Raw genomic sequence first — 23,647 nt, 5'->3', positions numbered from 1 at the left:
ACATCCCATGATTTGCTACAGATGATGGTTCTAGAAGCACTGCCTGAGCACACCAAGACTATATGTTGATATCCTCATAGACATTAAATCCATAGTTTCATCTCTTTGGTTACTGTTGCCATCAATCAACCTATGCATTTAATTAGCACCTCCTGGATACACAAGCAGTGCTAGACATTGCAGGGGATGCAAAAATTAGCTGGTTGCTTGGCGGCAAAGAGAAGGGAAAAGGGATGAATAGACAGACCACAGGAGATTATTACGGCAGTGAAATCATTCCGCAGAATACTGTAACAGTGGATACACGACATTATGCATTTGGCAAAACCCATTGAATGTACAACACAAAGAGTGAACCCTAACGTAAACTATGGACCTCAGTTTATAGTAATGTATCAATATTGGCTCATCAGTTATAACAAATGTGCAACCCAATGCAAGATCTTAATAATAGAGGAAGCTGTGGGGAAGGGGAGGGAGTATACAGGAACTCTGTACTTTCTGTTTAGTTTTTCTGCAAACCTAAAACTGCTGTTAAAAATAGTGAACCCAAGAGGCGGAAGTTGTGGTGAGCCGAGATTGCGCCACTGCACTCCAACCCAAGCAACAAGAGCGAACCTCCATCTCAAAAAAAAAGAAGAAAGTCTATTGGTCGGGCACGGGCACGGTGCTTCACGCCTGTAATCCCCGCACTTTGGGAGGCCAAGGCAGAAGGATCACTTGTATCCAGGAGACCAGCCTAGGCAATATAAAGAGACTCTGTCTCTATAAAAAGAAAAAATAAAATCTATCAATTCAAAAAAATAACAGGCTACTTGAATAGATGAGACTGGCTCACACGTAACAGAGGACATGCGATAAGGCAGTAGGTAAGCAGGTCTGCAGTGACATGGTTCAGGATCCCAGGTGCAATTATTTCTTCCACTTCCTGCGATTCCTCACATTTTAAATTTTAAGGCTGTGAACTTCACAGCAATAAGGACCAACTAAGAATAAGCCTATGAGATTGGCTTGCACACCATCCAGCACTGTACATATCTAAATAAAGTCATAAATAAATAAATGTGTTCTTTTTAATCCTAACCTTGGAGAAACTGAGAAGAGAAAATGAAACACACATGAGACAGGTGATAAGGAGAACACACCTGCCAGTTTGAGAAAAGCCCTCAGCAGCATCAGCCATTTGGCAGTGGCGGCAAAGGGAGTGAGCAGATACTAAATATCTGCATTCCACTGGTGGCCATGATAGTAATAGAAAATGCGTAAGGTGAAAGTGTTCTCACAGGACCATACAGGGAAGTAAATCATCCTGGATCACACATATCTGAGATCCTGAGCTTCACACCTTGGGTCAGATATGTGTTGTCAGCTGAGAAACCGAGCTGTATTCTTGAGCATGAGCCAGACACCTCGACAGATGGTAAGTACCTGCTCCTCTGGGCACCCATCATCTAAGCAGCCTGGCAGAAGGATCCCAGCTCCCTGTGCCCAGCTGGTAATCTTCTTATGTCCCGGGGCTTAAGGAGTGATAGCCCTTTGCAATTGTTCTTTCCAGGCAAAGCTTAAAGCTGAGAAGTCTGCTTTACACTTAATTGTTTATAGTAAGAAAGACAGATATGGATAGACAGACAAGCCGGGGATTGGAAAGGAAAACTGACAATATCTGACATTGCTTATTATTAGAGTTTCAAAGCATTTTCTCATCCATTTGCTCTTTTGATTATTACAACCAACATTTGGGAAAGCAGGAAGGAATCATTCCAATTTTATAATAAACCAAAGAAACTGAGATGCAGAGAGTTGCCCACAGCATGGCTAGTAACAGGCAGTGCATCCAACAGGATTGGATTGCCCAGCAAACTTTCTGCACCCAAAAAAAAAAATACAGGTTCTGCCTGCAGGGGTCTTGGCTCTTTGGGGAGTACACAGAGACACGTTTTTTAAAGTTACTTAGAACTTCGGAGGAGGCAGAAAACCACTATGGGCTCACATGGCTTGTCTAACAGAACCCCCAACCTGCAGCTGACAGCTCGTCTTGGCGAGAATCCAGAGAAGGCGACTTCAGAGATGAAGGTGAAGGCCAGGTTGTGAAAGGCCTTTAATGCCAGGCTAACTAAGGGGTTGAGCTTTTTTCTCATCACCAAGAAGGAGCCATTAAAGATTCTGAAGCAGGGAGGAATCTGTACCAACTAGGCTTTAGGGGAAAGATGACTCTGAGGGAAAAGAGAGGCGCAGGATGAGGAGCCCAGGCACGGGTTGGGAGGACTGGAAGTGGGAAGGCAGGAGAGAGGTGGTAGGAAAGTGGAAGGGAGTTGGAGTGGAAGGAATTGAGAGGAAAGGACCACAGTGCAAGGCAGTATGAAGAAATAATGGCACCCCTAAAGTTAAGTTTGAGATGCGGGCTGGATGTGGTTGGAAGTCCCTAGCAAGTTGTAAGAGATGATGGGCTGATGGTCAGGAGAAAGGTCAAGAGACATTTACCTGCGTGGATATGATCATTGAAGCATTAGGAGGGATAAGAAGGTTGAATGGGAATGGAACACTGAAACTTGGGTCCTACCACCTTTAAGGAGTGGGATCAAAAAGGCAAGCAAGAAAAAGATGTAAGAGATGGGAAGAGAAGCAGAACAGAGGGAAGGCAGCACTCCCAAGAAGTCTTCCCAATCAGGCCCCTGGCTCCAATTGTGCCCGTTCCCTTCTTTACACCAACTTCCTCCCTGTGTCTAAGCTGGGTTCGTGTCCCAGGTCCTGCCACACTCCAGAAGTGTAGTATCAAGTTAGAGACTTAGAGACATCTGCGGAAGTTTACTAGTCTTGTGACAATCCAGAGCGAAGTCATGAAAACCAGACAAAAAATTGTTTCAAAAAGGAGATGTGGGACTGGGCACTGTGGCTTTGAGAGGCTGAGGCAGGAGGACTGCTTGAGGCCAAGAGTTCAAGAACAACCTGGACAATGTAGGAGACTCCATCTCTGCAAAAAATAAAAATAAAAACTAGCCCGGCTCAGTGGCATGTACCTGTGGTCTCAGCTATTCAGGAGGCCGAGATGGGAGAATTGCTCGAACCCAGGAGGTTAAGGCTTCAGTCAGCTGTGATCACGCCACTGCACTCCAGCCTGGGCAACAGAGCCAGACCCTCTCTCAAAAAAAAAAGTGGGTGAGGGGGGAGATATTGGGCAATAAGAACTGCAAAGACAGAACAACTAGGAAGGCAAAAGAGAAGAACTGCTTCAAGGGAGCTGTTTCAGGTAGACCTCCAGGAGCAGAATGAAAAGGTGAAGGTGCTAAGGAGGATATGCATGGCACAGAAGCAAATGTCCAGCATACTCCCTACTCTTTCAAGAAGTTTTGCAGAGAAAGGAGGGAAAGTGTGGGGAGGAATTGTCAATGGAAAGCAAGGGAAAAAGAAGATTCTTTTTTTTTTTCTGAGACGGAGTTTTGCTCTTGTCGCCCAGGCTGGAGTACAGTGGCGTGATCTCTGCTCACTGCAACCTCCGCCTCCTGGGTTCAAGAGATTCTCCTGCCTCAGCCTCCTGAGTAGTTGGGATTACAGGCGCCCACCACCATGCCCAGCTAATTTTTTTTTTTTTTTTTTTTGGTAGAGACAGGGTTTAACCATATTGGCCAGGCTGGTCTCAAGCTCCTGACCTCAGGTGATCCCCCTGCCTCAGCCTCCCAAAGTGTTGGGATTACAAGCGTGAGCCACTGCACCCGGCCAAGAGAAGGTTCTTTCAGATATTGTAACATGGTTATAATTAGGCAGAGAGTCTCAGCCCTTCAGCTGATAAACAACTTCAGCAAAGTTTCAGGATACAAAATCAATGTACAAAAATCATTGGCATTCCTATAAACCAGCAACAGTCAAGCTGAGAGCCAAATCAGAAAGGCAATCCCGTTCACAATTGCCACAAAAAAAGAATAAAATACCTAGGTATACAGCTAACCAGGGAGGTGAGAGATCTCCAACATTGCTCAGAGAAATCAGAGAAGACACAAACAAATGGAAAAACACCCCATGCTCATGGATAGGAAAAATCAATATTATTAAAATGGCCATACAATCCAAAGCAACGTACAGATTCAATGCTATTCTTATCAAACTACCAATGACATTCTTCACAGAACTAGAAAAAAGAAACTACTTTAAAATTAATATGGGGTCAGGCGCAGTGCCCAATGCCTATAATCCCAGCACTTTGAGAGGCTGAGGCGGGTGGATCACCTGAGGTCAGGAGTTCGAGACCAGCCTGGACAACATGGTGAAACCCCGTCTCTATTAAAATTACAAAAATTAGCCGGGTATGGTGGCATGCACCTGTAATCCCAGCTACTTGAGAGGCTGAGGCAGGAGAATCGCTTGAAACCAAGAGGCAGAAGTTGCAGTGAGCCGAGATTGTGACACTGCATTCCAGCCTGGGCAACAGAGTGAGACTCCAAAAAAAAAAATAATAATAATAATAATATGAAACCAAAAAAGAGCCTGAATAGCCAAGGCAATCCTAAGCAAAAAGAACAAAGCTGGAGAAATTATGCTTCCTAACTTTGAACTATACTACAGGGTTACAGTAACCAAAACAGCATGGTACTGGTACAAAAACAGGCACATAGATCAATGGAACAAAATAGAGAGCCCAGAAATAATGCTGCATGCCTACAACCACGTGATCTTCAACAAACTAGACAAAGACAAGCAATGGGGAAAAGACTTCCTATTCAATAAATGGTGCTGGGATAACTGGCTACCCACATGAAGAAGATTGAAGCTGGACCCCTTCCTTACACCATATACAAAAATCAATTCACAATGGATTAAAGACTTAAATGTAAAACCCAAAACTATAAAAATCCCACAAGACAACCTAGGCAATACCCTTCAGGACATAAGAATGGGCAGAGAGGCTGAGCACGATGGCTCACGCCTGTAATCCCAACACTTTGGGAGGCCGAGGCAGGTGGATTGCCTGAGCTCAGGAGTTTGAGACCAGCCTGGGCAACATGGTGAAACCCCGTCTCTACTAAAATACAAAAAATTAGCTGGGTGTGGCAGTGCACACCTGTAGTCTGAGCTTCTCTGGAGGCTGAGGCAGGAGAAGAATTGCTTGAACCCAGGAGGCGGAGGTTGCAGTGAGCCGAGATCATGCCACTGCACTCCAGCCTGGGCAATAGAGTGAGACTTTGTCTGCAAAAAAAAAAAAAAAAAAAAAAGAATGGGCAAAGATTTCATGACAAAGACACCAAAAACAATCGCAACAAACGCAAAAATTGACAAGTGGTATCTAATTAAACTTAAGAGCTTCTGCACAGCAAGAGAATCTACCAACAGAGTAAACAGACAACATACACAATGGGAAAAAATACTGGCAAACTATGCATCTGACCATAGTCTAATATCCAGCATCTACAAGGAACTTAAATTTGCAAGAGAAAAACAAACAACCCCGTTAAAAAGTGGGCAAAGGACATGAACAGACACTTTTCAAAAGAAAACATACATGCAGCCAACAAGCATATGAAAGAAAGCTCAATGCCACTAATCATTAGAGAAATGCAAATTCAAACCACAGTGAGATACCACCTCACACCAGTTAGAATGGTTATTATTAAAAAGTCAGAAAATAACAGATGCTGCTAGGCTGCAGAGAAAAGGGAACATTTATACACTGTTGGTGGGAGTGTAAATTAGTTCAACCATTATGGAAAGCAGCACGGCGATTCCTCAAAGACCTAAAAGCAGAACTACCATTTGACCCAGCAATCCCATTACTGGATGTATACCCAGAGGAATACAAATCATTCTACCATAAAGACACATGCACGCCAATGTTCACTGCAGCACTATTCACAATAGCAAATACATGGAATCAACCTGAATGCCCATCAATGACAGATTGGATAAAGAAAATGTGGTACATATACACCGTGGAATACTAAGCAGCTGTAAAAAAGAACAAGATCATGTCTTTTGCAGGAACATGGATGGAGCTAGAGGTCATTGTCCTTAGTAAAGTCACACAGGAACAGAAAACCAAGTACCACATGTTGTCACTTATAAGCAGGAGCTAAATGACAAGAACTTAGGAACACAAAGAAGGAAACAACAGACACTGGGGTCTACTTGGGGGTGGAGGGTGGGTGGGGGGAGAGGAGTAGAAAAGATCACTATTGGGTACTGGGCTTAGTACCTGGCTGATGAAATAATCTGTACAACAAAACCCTGTGACATGAGTTTACCTACGTAACAAACTTTTACATGTACCCCTGAACCTAAAATAAAAGTTAAAAAAAATGGAAAAGAGGGTAGTCCTTACTGGGGTAGGCAGAGGGAGGAAAAAGCCCTTAAGAGAAAGATCAGCAAGCTAAGGAAGAGGAGGAGGTGTGCAGGCTGGGAGTTGAGCCCCACTGCGCTCCTCGTTTATGGGGTAGCAGCAGGATGCAGGAGAGATATCAGCCTCCCAAGCATCACTTCTCAGGAAGGCAGCAGAGCTAGCCCCGCTAACTGCAATACTATGACAGGGATTCTGAAAGGGCATTCCTCTTATAATAAGATACCTAGGTACTGGGAGGCAAATAAAAATCATAATAAACGGCAACAGTAATGAGTTTACCGGCCAGACACGGTGGTTTATATTTTAATCCCCGCATTTCAGGAAACCAAGATGAGGCAGGAGGATCGCTTGAGCCCAGGAGTTTGAGACAACCCTGGGCAACATAACGAGACTCTGCCAAAAAATTAAAATCAACGAAATTAGCCAGGTATGGTGCCAGCACCTGTAGTCCCAGCTACTCGGGAGGCTGAGATGGGAGGATCACTTAAGCCCAGGAGTTCGAGGCTGCAGTGAGCTGTGATAGCACCACTGCACTACTGCCTAGGAGACAGAATGAGACCCTGTCTCAAAAAATTTTTTCAACATTTTTTAAAATTAAGAGCTTACCTATTGTCTGTTACCATTATGCCAAGGGCTTTACTTTGACCATTTTATTCAGTTCTCAAAAGAATGCTACAGATTTAGTACTGATGCAATTGCCCCCATTTCACAAATGGGGAAACTGAAGCTTTAAAGAGGTTAGATACCATGCCTATGTCTAGGATGTAAGCAATGGAGCTGGACATCTTGGGGACTCCAGGACCTATGGTCCTAACCATGGTTCTTGGGATGGCTTGCTGCCTCCCAGGGTGAGCTGGAGTAACTGGAATAAGTGGACCCAGACAGGACAATTAAGCATTCCTAAAAGTGGAGCATTTAGTGCGTGCAGTGTCTTCGTGCAGCATGAAGGCCAGAGAAGATGCAATGAGATAGATTAGCGTCAGGTCCTAGCTGACTGAATGGCATTTTGATCCAATATTTTAAAAATCCCTGGATTCTGTTATAGGGGCTCCTCACTTTAAGGAAATCTGATATTCGAAATCCAAACTTAAGTAGGAATAACAGCTTGTTCATTGAGCAGCTACTGTGAGCCTTGGCATCACACCAGTAGTTTTCTAAACATGACCTCAAAACTGCACAATTCTGCCAGGTGAAATTATTAGCCATATTCCCAAGCCACGCACTATGAGCTGAGTTGTGACTCTCCAAAATTCAAGTGCCGAAGCCCTAAGCCCCAGTGCCTCTGAACGTGACTGTATTTAGAAATAGGATCTTTAAGGATGTAATTGGGTTAAAATGAGGTCATTAAGGGTGGACCCTAATCTAATATGATTGATATTCACATAAGAAGAGGAGATGAGGACACAGACACACCCTGAGGGGTGACCACGTGAGGTCACAGCAAGACAGCAGCTGCCTGAAAACCAAGAGAAGAGGTCTCAGAGGAAACCAACCCAGCCAACACCTTGATCTCAGACTTCCAGCCTCCAGAACCGTGAGACAATACATTTCTGCTGTTTAAGCCACAGTCTGTGGTACTTTGCTATGGCAGTCCTAGCAAACTAATGCCCCAAGGAATCGAGTCTGAAAGCCTAGTTTTTGTCCAAAATCACAAAGACTGTGTCAGAGCTAAGAATGCAGTCTGTGCTACTGCAAAACTTACACAACAGAAGGGCCCTTTGCTCTACCAGAAGGTTCGCTCCAGGCTTCTGAGTATCAGCTACACTGTTTCATCAAAACACAATTTATTTGACAAAAGCCACTTGCCCTTCTGGCAAAAGAGATCTCAAGCAAAGAAAATTCTGCTGATTTCACTCATGCCCCCTTTGTAGATGGTGATGTTTCTATAATGAAGCATTTAAAGATTCTGATCCCATGTCAGAAAATCTGGATGGACTGTTATATATGAGAGAAAAACTATGTTTGCATATTGATCAATGAATGAAAACAACCTGAGAAATGGGAACCATTTGATTTGGTGAAGTAGGAGCAAATGAAGTAAATTTTTAAGTAATGTTTATTTCCCATGTTAGATAAGGTTATCTGAAAAACAAACATTTAAAATTTTTCCTTTTAAACTTTGTTCACATTCATATTTAATACTCCTTTTGCACTAATTGCCAGAAGTTAGCACCCCTCAAAACTTTGTGTGTGTGTGTGCGTGTGTGTGTGTGTGTGTGTGTGTGTGTATTTTAGATTGAGTCTCACTCTGTCGCCCAGGCTGGAGTGCAGTGGCGAGATCTCTGCTCACTGCAACCTCTGCCTCCCCGGTTCAAGCAATTCTCCTGCTTCAGCCTCCTGAATAGCTGGGATTACAGGCACGCACCACCATCCCTGGCTAACTTTTTGTATTTTTAGTAGAGATGGGGGTTTCACCATGTTGGCCAGGCTGGTCTCGAACTCCTGACCTCAGGTGATCTGCCAGCCTTGGCCTCCCGAAGTGCTGGGATTACAGGCATAAGCCACCGTGCCCAGCTCTATTTATATTTTAAAAAGATCTTTATAAATTTAAAAACTTAAAATATATATTATAAAATTATCATACACATGTGATAATGAAAATTCAAATAGAATTTTAAAAATTCAAATAGGACTGAAGAGAACAAACTAAAATATAAGTGATTGCCCAAGAACCATCTTTAAGCATCTCTGGGTTTTAGTTCTTGCAATGATTACTTCTCTTTGTGACACTGTGTCATTTCGATCTTGACATTTTTAAAGAAAACATGGATTGACAGATACAAATGTCTTTGCGTATGTCAAAATACTTTTAAAAATAAATAAAGGGGAAAAGAGCCTCTCAGAAATGGCCACTAGGTGGTAGAAGTTGACTAAAAACTGCTTTATTCGGTAGAGCCATCTCGATTGCTCCCCGCGACTTTTTTCCTTTAGGGAGAAGGGATTTCTTCAGGGTCTTCTGAAATATCCAACATCTCCTCCTCCAGCCCCTTTGCTTAGACTGCCTGTAGCCATTTTAGACTGCACACAAATGGAGATGACATAAGCAACCTCTCACCTTCCAGAGAGCAGGACAAGATGAAGAAGGAAGATCTTCAAAAGTGAAAGGTTAAGAAAGACAAGTACACAGCCATACACACACACCAGTCCTACCAAGGCAATGGTGACAGCAGGAAGAGATGGCTGCTCTTCCTCCAGAGCAGCTGTGATGCAGACCCACCTGTCACCCAAGAAGGAGAAAAGTGAAAAACAGCTTCTGCTCTAGTGGAGCCTGAATTAACTCATTAAGTCGAAATTTCCAGAATCTCTTTGCGCTTTGGTCTGTGCTGTTGTACGTAACATATGCTCAATAAAGACTTATTGATTTGACTTAATCTCAAAACCACATTTCTAAAGCACCAAAGGACTATCTTTTGATTCATTAGATGTTTCTTGAGCTCACACAAGTGCCTAAACAACAGGGGAAAAGTCCTGAAGATAAATAAAATAAGAGCCTTCTGTATATTTTTCTTTTTTCTTTCTTTTTTTTTTTTTTTGAGAAGGAGTCTCACTCTGTCGCCCAAGCTGGAGTGCGGTGGCGCAATCTTGGCTCACTGCAAGCTCCGCCTCCCGGGTTCACGCCATTCTCCTGCCTCAGCCTCCCGAGTAGCTGGGACGACAGGCACCCGCCATCACGCCCGGCTAATTTTTTGTATTTTTAATAGAGACAGGGTTTCACCGTGTTATCCAGGATGGTCTCCATCTCCTGACCTCGTGATCCGCCCGCCTTGGCTTCCCAAAGTGCTGGGATTACAGGCTTGAGCCACCACGCCCGGCCAACCTTCTGTATATTTTTCTATATGACCAAAATGTTTAATGATTCTAAAAACTGAGAACAAACACAAGCAAACAAGTCAAAGGAAGAAAATGTTTAAATAAGAAAAATAAATGGGCCGGACGTGGTGTCTCACGCCTGTAATCCCAGCACTTTGGAAGGCCGAGATGGGCGGACTGCTTGAGGTCAGGAGTTCAAGACCAGCCTGGCCAACATGGTGGAACCCCTGTCTCTACTAAAAATACAAAAATTAGCTGGGCATGGTTAGCACCTGTAATCCCAGTTACTCAGGAGGCTGAGGCAGGAGAATCGCTTGAACCTGGGAGGCGGAGGTTGCAGTGAGCCACACTGCACTCCAGCCTGGGTGACAGAGCTAGACTTTTTCTCAAAAAAGAAAAAAAAAGAAAAGAAAAGAAAAATAAGTATCAATAACCCCTTCACACAAGAATTTTATTCCTAGAAATTTATCCTTAGAAAATACGTCAATAGAGGCAAAAACTACAAAAGTGAAACTATAAATGTAAATAGCCAGTGATTAACAGTTAATGGTAACATTAGTTTACTAGATCATTATCTAACCTTAAAATCATTTTGAAGACTATGAAAAAATGAGTCACGCATACTAAGTTTACGGGTCTTTTTAGACATGAATATAGCTAAGTTCACTAAAAGGCAAGCAGACTAAGCAAAATAATGTGTCTTCATAACAGTACGCCGATAGTAAGATCCAGAAATTGACTGAAGCACTGTGCTTTCATAAGAAGTACTAAGGATTCAATCTCCCAGCCCATGGCCCACAAATATGATATGGTTTCACGCTATGGTTATCTTTTGTTTATTATCTTTGTTTTACAGTTGCCATAGCAGTAAAATTTATTTTCAATAGAATTATTAAAGTTTTCTTTGCTAACTAAAGCTTATTTTTGTTTTGAAACCATTAGCAATGTAAATTTACTCCCAACTATGCCAAACACAATGTTTACATTTTGTATCAAATTTTAAGCTTGTAATAAAATGTAGGCATTTATAACCATATAAATGTCCTTCTTCTTGGGCAAGATGAGGGGTTTATTTACCATGGCAGAGTCCAGGTTCTTTTGGCAGTCGTGGGATAGACTATGCCATCCCAAGGATAAAGTCAGCTATTTATGCCAATGTTTACATGGGAGAATGAGTAACACTTAAATTCATGCTCTTAAAAAAAAAGAAAAAGTGATCCTCTTCTGGATGTTATTTGCGTAGATTTTGGCAAGGAAAACTGAGCTTCCTTGGGCTAGGTCCAGAACCTGCAATCCCAGGACCTCTGCGAAGACCTAAGGGCAGCAGGGGTTGATTAAGCCCAGCAGAGAGATCTATTTCCTGGCTGATTCACAGACATAGCCTTCTAAGTCCTACAAAGTCTCAGAGTGTGCAGAGGAGGAAAAGGAGACAAGTTCTGCTGAGCAGAAAGCTAAGGGGTTCTCCATACCTTTCCCATTAGGCTGGAGCACTGACATTGACATCATTAGACCAGCAACCTTATGACCACTGAGTTCCCAAATCTTTAACTTCAGCCTATACATTTCCCCCTAAACGCTTTTTGCTTTAAAATAAAGAGAAATGTATATAATGTGTCTGTTCAGTGGTGCTTTCATATATATGCCATATGTCTTATATATATTTCTCAAATATGTATGTATATATACATTTATGTACATATAATATATATATTTATATAAAGCTATTTAACTGCTTTAAAAGGACAAGATAGCCCACCAGAAGTTTTGTGATTATGATAAAGTGGAATTAAGTCAAACTTTGGTCTTTCAAAATAATAGACAATCAATAACCTGAAATTAATAACTTTTCATTTACACCTATACCAAAATAACATATTCATAAATATAATGAAAAAGACAAGAATGTAGAAAGTGTGTGTGTGTATGTGTACGTATGTGTGTGTGTGCATGCACACTCACTAAGAATATGTAAACTGGGTGGGAAATTAGTCTTAAAAGAAAAAAATTTGGCCGGGCGTGGTGGCTTACACCTGTAATCCCAGCACTTTGGGAGGCCAAGGCGGGCGGATCACGAGGTCAGGAGATCGAGACCATCCTAGCTAAGACAGTGAAACCCCGTCTCTACTAAAAATACAAAAAATTAGCCGGGTGTGGTGGTGGGCGCCTGTAGTCCCAGCTATTCAGGAGGCTGAGGCAGGAGAATGGTGGGAACCTGGGAGGCGGAGCTTGCAGTGAGCCGAGATCACGCCACTGCACTCCAGCCTGGGCGACAGAGCGAGACTCTGTCTCAAAAAAAAAAAAAAAAGAAAAAAATTTTTTAATTTGAAGGAAAATATAAACTCAAAAAAATACATATTATTATTATACATTCCCTCTGATAAAGCCTAGTAATCAGTTTAATAAAGGAATATATTGAAAGAGATGTTTAGTACAGTATTTTAAAGCTTGTTTAAGACAGCAAATTCTTTGCAAATGGGAATTAGAAGCCAGGTGCCTATTTCCAGGAAAGAGAGTTCTGTATTGAAAAAAACAAAGGACGTATGTGCAAATAAATAATCACTTCCATTAAATTGAGGGGTCAGAGACCAGCTTGGCAGCTGCAACAAAGAAAAATTTGTCATCAAAACTCTTTGGCCCTTCATTCCTAAAATAAATTTGGAGCTAATTAGCTTTCAAGACTTTTCCGGGTTTTTTTCCACAGTGACAAGACAAAGAAACAGACTTAAGATAAAAACCAGATGTCAAAGTTTACTGGTCATTTGTTCATGTACATTATATATTTATATGTCTATGTCACTGTTAAAGTTGAGGTTTGGCAAAGTTCCAAACACAGTAGGTGAAATAAACTTTGTGGGCCTTATTCTGATTGTGATTTGCCCTTCAATGTGGAAGGTACCATATTCTAGCATGGCTGAATTCCTCCTGGTCTGAAATGCATTTTACTACTCTGCTAAATGTTGCTTAGTACAGCTCCTTTTGGCTGCTCTTACAATACAAAGCAATTCTGTGAAGACTTCCAGAAATCATAGACAGCATATAAATTACATCAGCTCTTTTCCATCGGTATTAGATCTGCCCACAGTGACGACACTCTGTTTCCTGTCAAATGGTGAATCTGGGCTACTCAGTACTTGCCTTTGAGAATACAAGAGGGAAATATAGCTATACTTTTCCCATACAGATATCAATGAAAACCCAGGAAAAGGAGAAATGAAAAGATAAGCAGGACACATTCAAGTTTTTCAAGGACCTCTGTTTAATTTCTGCAGGATCCTGAACCCATGTCTATCTTTGGTTACTAAATAATAAATGTTAAGCTCCACCACAAGCAAATGCGTTTACAACAAGAGGTCTCTATGCAACTAAGAGCCATGGTCAGCAGCTGATTCAAGATCCCAAAATACTGTACTAGACAGCTCCTTGAGAAGGTGCCGGATGGAAGGAAAGGGTAGATAAAATGTATTTGAATAAATGAATTTACATTTGAATAAATATTTTTACTACAGGCTCTAGAACTTTCTTTACTCACAAATTTAAATGAGATGTGGCTAAAGGCACAATAGGACAATTCTCTTACTAAACGGTTTGTACCTCCAGGTTTCTATACAAATAGTTCTTCCCTCAAAAAACCGGCTAGGTTTCTGAGTGTTTCTCCGTTAGGGTAAATATGATATACCATAGTGTTTGACTTACAGTTCATGGAGTCATCGAGGACACAGAGTTTTTTTACTTTTTTGTTGTTGTTCTTCAATTATCTGTCTCCTCATAGGATCTACTTTAAAGTTCCAAATCTACCAAGTCTACAAATACGAAATTTGATCCAGTCAACTGGCATCCATTTTCCTTTTTTTTTTTTTGAGACGGAGTCTCGCTCTGCCCAGCGAGTGCAATGGCGCGATCTCGGCTCACTGCAAGCTCCGCCTCCGGGGTTCACGCCATTCTCCTGTCTCAGCCTCCCGAGTAGCTGGGACTACAGGCGCCCGCCACCACACCGGGCTAATTTTTTGTATTTTTAGTAGAGACGGGGTTTCACCGTGTTAGCCAGGATGGTCTCCATCTCCTGACCTCGTGATCTGCCCGCCTCGGCCTCCCAAAGTGCTGGGTTTACAGGCATGAGCCACTGCACCCGGCCTCATTTTCCTAAGAGTTTTCATGGGAAAAGACGTTATAATTTCCTTCTGTAGTTTCTCGAAATGTTATAGAGCACACTCACAGAGAAGACATTCTTGAGCATATACAAGACTTTAGACGAACTCTCCCACACACCAAATTTCTAGCTCATTTTTCTAAACTCAGAAGAAATAGAAAAATTGTTATATCTTTCACTGGACTGCTTTTTCTGTTACTGGAGTTTATTTGCAGTGATCACAGCTAGGGGTTGGTTGGTGAGATAGTTTGGATATTTGTCCCCGCCCAAATCTCAGGTTGAAACAGTAATCCAAAATGTTGGAGGTGGGGCCTGCTAGGGGGTATTTGGATCACGGGGGCAGATCCCTCATGAATGGCTTGGGCCATCACCTTGGTGATAAGTGAGCTCTCATTCAGTTCACACGCAATCTGGTTGCTTAAAATTGTGTGGCACCTCCCTACCCCAACTTGCTCCTGCTTTCACTGTGTGATGTACCTGCTCCCCTTCGCCTTCTGCCGTGATTGAAAGCTTCCTGAGGACTCCCTAGACTCCAAGCAGGAGCTGGTGCCATGCTTCCTGTGCAGCCTGTAGAGCTGTGAGCCAATTACACCTCTTTTCTTCATAAATTACCCAGTCTCACGTATTTCTTTATTGCAATGCAAGAATGGCCTAATACAGTGGGGTTTTGGTGGGCAGGAAGGAAAGGAATGACAGCTTCATTTCCAAATACAACAGTCCCGCTTATCTGAAGTTTCACTGTCCATGGTTTTTAGTTTACCCTTGGTACAGTGCAACAAAGCATTTTGAGAGAGAAAGAGGCTGCATTCACATAACTTTTATTAAAGTATACTGTTATAATTCTATTTCATTATTAGCTATTGTTGTTCATTTCTTACTGTGCCTAACTTATAAAGTAAACTTTATCGTAGGTATGTAGAGGAAAAAACAGTATGTCTAGTGTTCAGTAGTATTTAAGGTTTCAGCCAGCCATTGGGGTCTTGAAACATATCAATACCCCATGGATAAGGGAGGCTGCTATAGCTTCAGAGCAGACACTTCTTTTATGTCAATCCAGTGCACAATTACCCCTTTTCTCCAAAGTCTGTCCCCACACACCCACTAGCTGAGTTCCTGGCAGCCCTTCTATATTAAGAGACCTATGTCCCTAACCCAGCTGTTTCTTGGGGACTATGGAATTGTGATCTCTGTGTTTGGCTGAAACTACAGTGATATAATCTTGGAAGAAAAGAATGAAGCAGATGAGGCCTGGGAATTCCTGATGGCTTCTTGCTCCCTGGGTCTTGGCCCTCAGGAATCCAGATATCCTTCCCCAGCATCCTTCTAATAACTCCCTTTTTGAGTAAAATAAGTCCAAATGGTTTCTATGTGAACACTGACTAAGAAAGACTATATTTGTGCCAACATATTAAGTGATTCATTTTGTAAGGACTATTTCATGTACAATGCAAATAAAGAAAGGAGGCTCAAACATTAATAGAAGAGTATTTAACAATTTTTAAAGGTATAAATGTAGCATTTATTCCTTCCACCCCCACTCCCCAAATAAATAGCCCAGTGCTGATATATTAATCTTTATAATAACATTGTCACATGGCAAGAGACATATTTCTTTCCCCCCACCACCCCCCGTTAAGAAGACTGAGTCTAGGGGAAGGAAAGCATTAGGAAAAATAGCTAATGGATGCTGGGTTCAATACCTAGGTGATGGGTTGATCTGTGCAGCAAACCACCATGGCACACATTTACCTATGTAACAACCCTGCACATCCTGCACATGTACCCCAGAACTTAAAATAAAAATTTAAATTAAAAAAAAAGAAGAGGCCGGGTGCAGGGGCTCACACCTGTAATCCCAGCACTTTGGGAGGGCAAGGCAGGCGGATCACGAGGCCAGGGGATCAAAACTATCCTGGCCAACATGGTGAAACCCCATCTCTACTAAAAATACAAAAATTAGCTGGGTGTGGTGGCACACATCTGTAGTCCCAGCTACTCGGGAGGCTGAGGCAGAAGAATTGCTTGAACCCAGGAGGTGGAGGTTGCAGTGAGCCAAGATTGTGCCACTGCACTCCAGCCTGGCAACGAAGTAAGACTCCATCTCAAAAATAAAAAAATTAATAAAATTAATTAATTAAAATAAAATAAAGAAGAAGACTGAGACTGTAAGACAGACTAGAACCCACGATTTCTGACTCGGTCCGGATTATTTCCATACACAAGTTAAAGCATGTGGACCACAAAAATAAAAGTCTTTACAAAGACACTGGGGAAAAAAAATGTTCATATGTAAAAAAAAAATAAAGATATTCTAGGGGGAAAAAGGGCTGGGAGTACAATTTGTATATTGACTAAACCAGTTTTGTAGCAAAGCCAATAACTGTCTTTGATTTGTTTGTTTGTTTTTGTTTATTCTCCCATGGTGCCTTCAAAATATAATTATGGAGATAATTTCCTCTATCCCTGAATGGATACTTGGGCAAATCTCATGACTTCTGCATTCACTCTTAGATAATGGATGGTTCTACAGTGTTAAGATCATAAAATCAGCAATGGTACAGGTTCAGTCCAAGATATTAACAAGCCATTCAGTCCTCATTCAGAGTCCTCCTCTTCTTGGCTAAGTGAGGCCTAAAGACTGCCTGCTTTGGAGAAGAAGGTGTGGGCGTCTTCTCTTCTCCATTCTCCCACTAGCTGCTGTTTGGGGCCCTTCCTGGGGAGAGGCAATGGATTCTACTCAGCTAGGTGGCTCCCTGCACTCTGGGCTTGACACAGTGAAAGCAAACTCTTACTTCCATGAAACAATTTCATGGGCTTTTGTTTTCTTTTTAATTACCCAATTGCTGAGGCCTCTCACCTAATTCTCAGGCCTTGAACAAAACATTCCATCCCCCAGGCTGCTTTTCCCCACTGTGCACTCCACATGGCTTCATGCTGCTGCAGACTCCACCCTTCCCAGTGGCTCCCCAGGCAGCACTCACAAACTGCTCTCGCCAGCTCTCCCGCGGAGGGGCCTACTCTGGGGGACAGGAAATATTGAGAGACCTTGGCTTTGATATTCCAGAGGTAACAACAGCACGCTCCTGACCCCACTGCTGGTTGGTGAACCTGCCTCTTAGCCCCTCCACTTCCTAAGGTGTCAACCCCATTCTGAATGTGCCCCAAGTTCAGCAAACACAAATCAAGCTCATGGACAATCCTACTGAAGCCCTTTCCCCAGCCATGGGTGGAGTGGAGGAGAAGAGGAGTCTGGAGACAGGGCATGGCATAAATACGCCTCCTCTGGCTATACTGGAATCCCCCTCTTTTTCATTACTTTGTATGTGGTATTACATACAACATAAAACTTAGCATTTTTACCATTTTCAAATGTATAGCTCGGTTGTATTAACTATATTCATGCTGCTGTGCAACTATAACTGCCAAACAATCTCCAAAATTCTTTTAATCGTCCCACACTGAAACTCTGTACCCAGAGTTTCTAACATGAACTCCCTCACCCCCGACTCCCAGTCCCTGGCACCTACCATTTGAACTTCCTGTCTCTATGAATCTGACTGCTCTAGGGACCCCATATAAGTGGAATCATACAGTATTTCTTTTTGTGACTGGCTTATTCTACTGAGTACAATATCCTCAAGGTTCATCCATGTTATAGCATGTGTCAGGATGGAATCATATTCCATTGTGTGGAGAGACCACACTTTGTTTTTCCATTCACCCATCAATGGACACTTGAGATGCTTCTACCTTTCAGCTATTGTGAATAATGCTGCTCTGAACATGGGTGTACAAACATCTGTTCTCATCTCCTTATCTCCGACCCTTTCTAAGTTTTCCCCATGTGGGGTTCAGTCTTACACTCATTTTTGTATTTGTTGTCCATTACACATTAGTGTCTCAACTGATATCACACAAAAAGAAACACATCTAACATTCTGTTAGGTCAAGACCCAAAGATAACCTTAGGCTCTATTCAAAGTCCTCTAACTTTTTTTTTTTGAGACGGAGTCTCGTTCTGTCTCCCAGACTGGAGTGCAGTGGCACAATCTCAGCTCACTGCAACCTCCACTTCCCAGGTTCAGGTGATTCTTCAGCCTCAGCCTCCCAAGTACCTGGGACTACAGGCACGTGCCACCACGCCCGGCTAATTTTTGTATTATTAGTAGAGACAGGGTTTCATCGTGGTGGCCAGGCTGGTCTCAAACTCCTGGCCTCGTGATTCGCCCCCCTTGTGCTCCCAAAGTGCTGGGATTACAGGCGTGAGCCACCACGCCCAGCTTTAAAGTCCTCTAACTTTAAACACTGCACAGGTCTTACCTCTCTGGGGAGGTTTTCCTCTGGAGGCTTCTGTCTGCATTTCTTAGTTAAGGTTTCGATTGGTCCCAGTCAGCTCTTCAAAAATACAACCACACATTAACATAAAGTTACCATGTGACCCAGCAATTCCATTCCTCGATACACACCCAGAAGAAATGAAACTATGTCCACATAAAAACTTGTAGACAAACGTTTATAGCTAGCATAAAACTCATGACAGCTGAAAAGTGGACATAATCCAAACGTCCTTCCACTGATGAATGGATACTCAAAAATGTGGCATATCCATTCAATGAAATACTATTTAGCAATAAAAACAATGAAGTACTGATACAGCTACAATATAGATGAAACTCACATTAAGTGAAGGGGGCCAAACACACAAAAACATACATATTGTATGATTCCATTTATATAAAATGTTCAAAAAAGGCAAATCCATGGAGACAGGAAGTAGATTAGTGGTTGCCTAAGTCTGAGGGGAGGGAACGGAGAGTGACAGCAAATGGACACACGGTTTCTTTCCGGGGTGAAGGAAATAAAGGTTCTAAACTTAGACTGTAGTGATGATTGCCCAATTCTGTAAGTTTACTAAAAATCATTGAATTATACATCTAATATTGATGAATTTCATGACATACAAATTGTACCTCAAAAAACTGTTTTTTTTTTTTGAGACGGAGTCTCGCTCTGTCGCCCAGGCTGGAGTGCAGTGGCGCAATCTCGGCTCACTGCAAGCTCCGCCTCCCGGGTTCACGCCATTCTCCTGCCTCAGCCTCTCCGAGTAGCTGGGACTACAGGCGCCCGCCACCACGCCAGGCTAATTTTTTTGTATTTTTAGTAGAGACGGGGTTTCACTGTGGTCTCGATCTCCTGACCTCGTGATCCGCCCATAACTCAAATATGTAACAAGTATAATTCATGACATCAAAATACAGTCAGTTACTGCATAGAATCAAAGGCAAGAACTTTCTATGACAAAATATTCACAGTGACTATCTCTAGCAATTTCACGATAACATTTTTTTTCTGTTTCTTAAGTGTATTTTACAAACTTTCTGCATTGACTATCTGGCTTTCCTGACAACAACAATGTGGCGGCTGCTGCTGCTGTTGTTGTTGTTTTAAATAAAAAGCATGGGTAAATTGATTTATAAGCTTGCAGTGGGGAAGACCTTTCAAAATAAGACAGAAAAGCCAATAGCCTAAAGGTACTCTGCCAAATTTGCCATATGAAATGTTAAAAATGCTGCTGCAGCAAAAACCAAACCAAACAAAAACAAGAACTAAACATACAGTTAAAACACAAGACAAATTGGAGAAAACATTTATAAAATACAATGAAAGACAAAAGACTAATTTTCTTAATTTATCAAGCTCAGCCAAATCAGTAAATGCTGAACCCAATGGAAAAATGAGCAAAGAATATGAATAAGCAATTGACAGAAAAAGGAATATTAACTGTCATTTTACATATGAAAAGATGCTCAACCTTGTTCACTTTGTGGTGAGAGTATAAACTTCTATGATTTTTTTTTTTTTTTTTTTGAGATGGAGTTTTGCTCTTGTTGCCAGGCTGGCGTGCAATGGTGAGATCTCGGCTCACTGCAACCTCTGCCTCCCAGGTTCAAGTGATTCTCCTGCCTCAGCCACCTGAGTAGCTGGGATTACAGGAATCCACCACCATGCCTGGCTAATTTTTGTATTTTTAGTAGAGACGGGGTTTTGCCATGTTGGCCAGGCTGGTCTCGAACTCCTGACTTCAGGTGATCTGCCCACCTCGGCCTCCCAAGGTGCTGGGATTACAGGTATGAGCCACCAAGCCCAGCCAAATGTGTACGATCTTTTTTAAGGGCAATTTGACAAACTCTACCAATACCTTTTTAAAGCATAGTTCCACATTGTGCAACTTGGCACTTCCACTCCTATGAAATTACCCTGTCGATTACACCAACAAAAATATTCCAAGATAGACATAAGCATATGTTCATTGCAATGTGGTTATAGTGAGAAAACTAAACCCTGAATATCCATGAGTAAGGAATAAGCTAAATAAATTACGCTACCTTACAAATGGAATTCTATGCACTCTTAAGAAGTATTAATTACATCTAGATGTGCCAATGTGTAAATATCTCTGAGAAATAGGAAGTGAAAAAAGAAAAAAGCAGCAGAATGAATATGGAAAAAAATCTATGTTCTACAAATTTTAAAAGATAAGTATACACATACACAAATATTTTTTTTCCAGAGGTAGTAATGGTTATCTTTGAAATGAAGGACTGCTAGAAAGAAAGTCTATCTACCTTTCATTTGAACTTTCCCGTGCTGTTTTGCACATTTTAAGGCTGTGCCTGTAATTTTTTAAATGTTCACAAAGGCTAGCTAGGAGGTGGGATTATAAACCATTTCTGTGTTCTTATTTTTTACTTATCCATATTTAAAAATAACTTAATGGATTTGTTATTTCAACAGGTTATTCTTTTCTGCTTGACCTCGAGTTACAGAGATGCCAGATGAAGTCAAAGAGGATACCAGATGCAGCCAGGCTGCTGGGGAGGCACGTACGTCTGAGCCGGCCCAGCACAGCTGTTCTTCAGGGCAAGGCTTGGCCATGGCAGCTGCCCCAGCGCCCGCATTCAGCCCAACCCACCAGGTCACCCCAGTCCAGTCCGTGGTGCTCAGATCCCCAAGCAATCACAGGTCAGAGGCCGAAAGAACTATGTGAATGTGTACAGCGATATTGGGCACATGCTCTGAAAGAAGGGAAACTGAAGCACGTCAAGGGGCAGCGTTCAGAGGAGGGGAATGACTGCAGGGTCTGGGTGTGATCTCTACCTGGACTCTCTTAGAAGCTCCACTATCCTCTTCTCCAGTGATTTGTCTTCCCATTCCAGAATTTCTTACCTTAACCTACTCAGCCTGAGTTAGATAAGCATCTGCATGCAGAAATAAATAAGTGGGGGAATTTGTACTTCTTCTGCGATTAGCATGCATTATTTTTCTCATCATACAAATCTGTTTTTAGAAAACAATAAATGACGGATATAGGCCCACCTACACGAAGGTATGCTTTCTACTGGAGTCCGCAGAGAACTTCAGTCAGATCTGTTTTGCTCCCATCAGGTAACCCACATTCTCCACTTGGAAAGAAGGGCAGAGGAAAGCAGGGAGATTAAGGACACGACCACTGATGGGGGACTTTGAGGACTGGCTGCACGTTTCTCCTGGAGAAGGGCTGGGGTGGAGGGTAACTTACAAGCAGAGGGGGCGAGAGAAAGGGAAAGAAAGAATACCGGTGTGTGCATGCTTTTGGGTCTATTTAACTAGATTCTCCCAATTTCTCTTCCATCAATCTTTATAGGATTTGCTATGTATTTGCACTACTCAGCTCCATCCTGTTGACTTTATCATTTTCTCACGCTGAATCACGATTCGTAAATTGAGGAAGGAAGCACGGATAAGTAGGGATGGTGCCACACTACCTCTCAAGCTGGGCGCTAGAGGGCAGAAGCTTCCAGGAAATCTTCTCAGGCAGATCCTCACTTCTAAAAATGCCCAAGCATCTACAACACTGGTGAACCTGGAGAACATTATCTTAAGTGAAATAAGCCAGACCCAGAAGGACAAATACTGCATACCTCACTCGTGTGGAATCTAAAAAAGCGCCGAGCTCACCATAACACACAGTAGTAATATGGTGGTTCCCATAGACTGGGGGATGTTGGTTAAAGGGTACAAATTTTCAGTTATAAGGTGAATAAGGTCTGGAGACCTACTTTACAGCATGGTGACTATAGTTAATGATAATGTGTTGTGGAGTACGGTGGCATGTCTCTGTAATCCCCACTACTCCGGAAGCTGAGGTAGAGGACTGCTTGAGCCCAGGAGTTTGAAACCAGCCTGGCCAATGTAGTGAGATCCTATCCCTAAAAAGGGGGAAAAAATGTATATTTGAAATTTGCTAAGAAAATAGATCTTAAGCATTCACACCACACACAAACAAACATGATAGATATGTGAATAGCTTGATTGTGGTAATCATTTCACAATGTATACATATATCTCAAAACATCACATTCTACACCTTAAATGTGTACAATTTTTTGGCGGGGGGACAAAGTCTCTCTCTGTTGCCAGGCTGGAACGCAGTGGCACGATCTCAGCTCGCTGCAATCTTGACCTCCTGGGTTTAAGCAATTCTCCTGCCTCAGCCTCCCAAGTAACAGGGACTACAGGCATGCACCACTACGCCCAACTAATTTTTGTATTTTTAGTAGAGACAGGGTTTCACCATGTTAGCCAGGATGGTCTCGATCTCTTGACCTCGTGATCCACCCGCCTTGGCCTCCCAAAGTGACAATTTTTTTTTTTTGAGGCGGAGTTTTTTTGCTCTTGTTGCCCAGGCTGGTGTGCAATGGCATGATCTCAGCTCACTACAATCTCTGCCTCCCAGGTTCAAGCAATTGTCCTGCCTCAGCCTCCCCAAGTAGCTGGAATTACAGGCATGCACCACCACACCCAGCTAATTTTGTATTTTTAGTAGAGATGAGGTTTCACGACGTTGTCAGGGTGGTCTTGAATTCCTGACCTCAGGTAATCCACCCACCTCGGCCTCCCAAAGTGCTGGGATTACAGGCATCAGCCACTGCACCCGGCCAAATGTGTACAATTTTTATTTGTCAATTATACCTCAATAAAGCTAGGGTTGGGGGGTGGAGATGATTGATGAAAGAGCCTCTGAATACAAAAACGTTTAGGAATACCTTGACCAATTAGATTTGTTTGTATTTTCTTTTTTTTAATCTGTGCATAAGAGTGACATAAAAATGGGAAAAAAATCAATGTCTAGCTAATTCTAAAACAGCTCTTTCAACACGTTTACAACAAAAATTCTATGAGATATAAAGTATTTAGTGATTTTTAAAAAAATGCCCAAGGAGGGAAACACTCAACAGCCAATCGTGGCCACTATGGTCTAAGTGTCTAAAACCATATCATCAAGTTGCTCGCTGTTCTATCAAAGTTCTGCCTTATGATGGGAA

The 23,647-nt window shown here is 42.3% G+C and overlaps 1 long non-coding RNA gene across 1 annotated transcript; it reads left to right on the top strand.

The window, feature by feature from the left end:
* Nucleotides 1-1,181: 1,181 nt before the first annotated feature.
* LOC129458564 (uncharacterized) lies at nt 1,182-21,586 on the top strand. The gene is made up of 2 exons (XR_008649659.2): nt 1,182-1,420; nt 21,078-21,586. It is a non-coding gene; the product is annotated as an uncharacterized lncRNA (long non-coding RNA).
* The last annotated feature ends 2,061 nt before the right edge of the window (nt 21,587-23,647 follow it).

The sequence above is a fragment of the Symphalangus syndactylus genome, chromosome 19, assembly GCF_028878055.3.
Source record: "Symphalangus syndactylus isolate Jambi chromosome 19, NHGRI_mSymSyn1-v2.1_pri, whole genome shotgun sequence".
Classification (NCBI taxonomy): domain Eukaryota; kingdom Metazoa; phylum Chordata; class Mammalia; order Primates; family Hylobatidae; genus Symphalangus; species Symphalangus syndactylus.
Note: the sequence above shows the minus strand (reverse complement) of the source record. Positions and strands in the feature narration are given on the sequence as shown.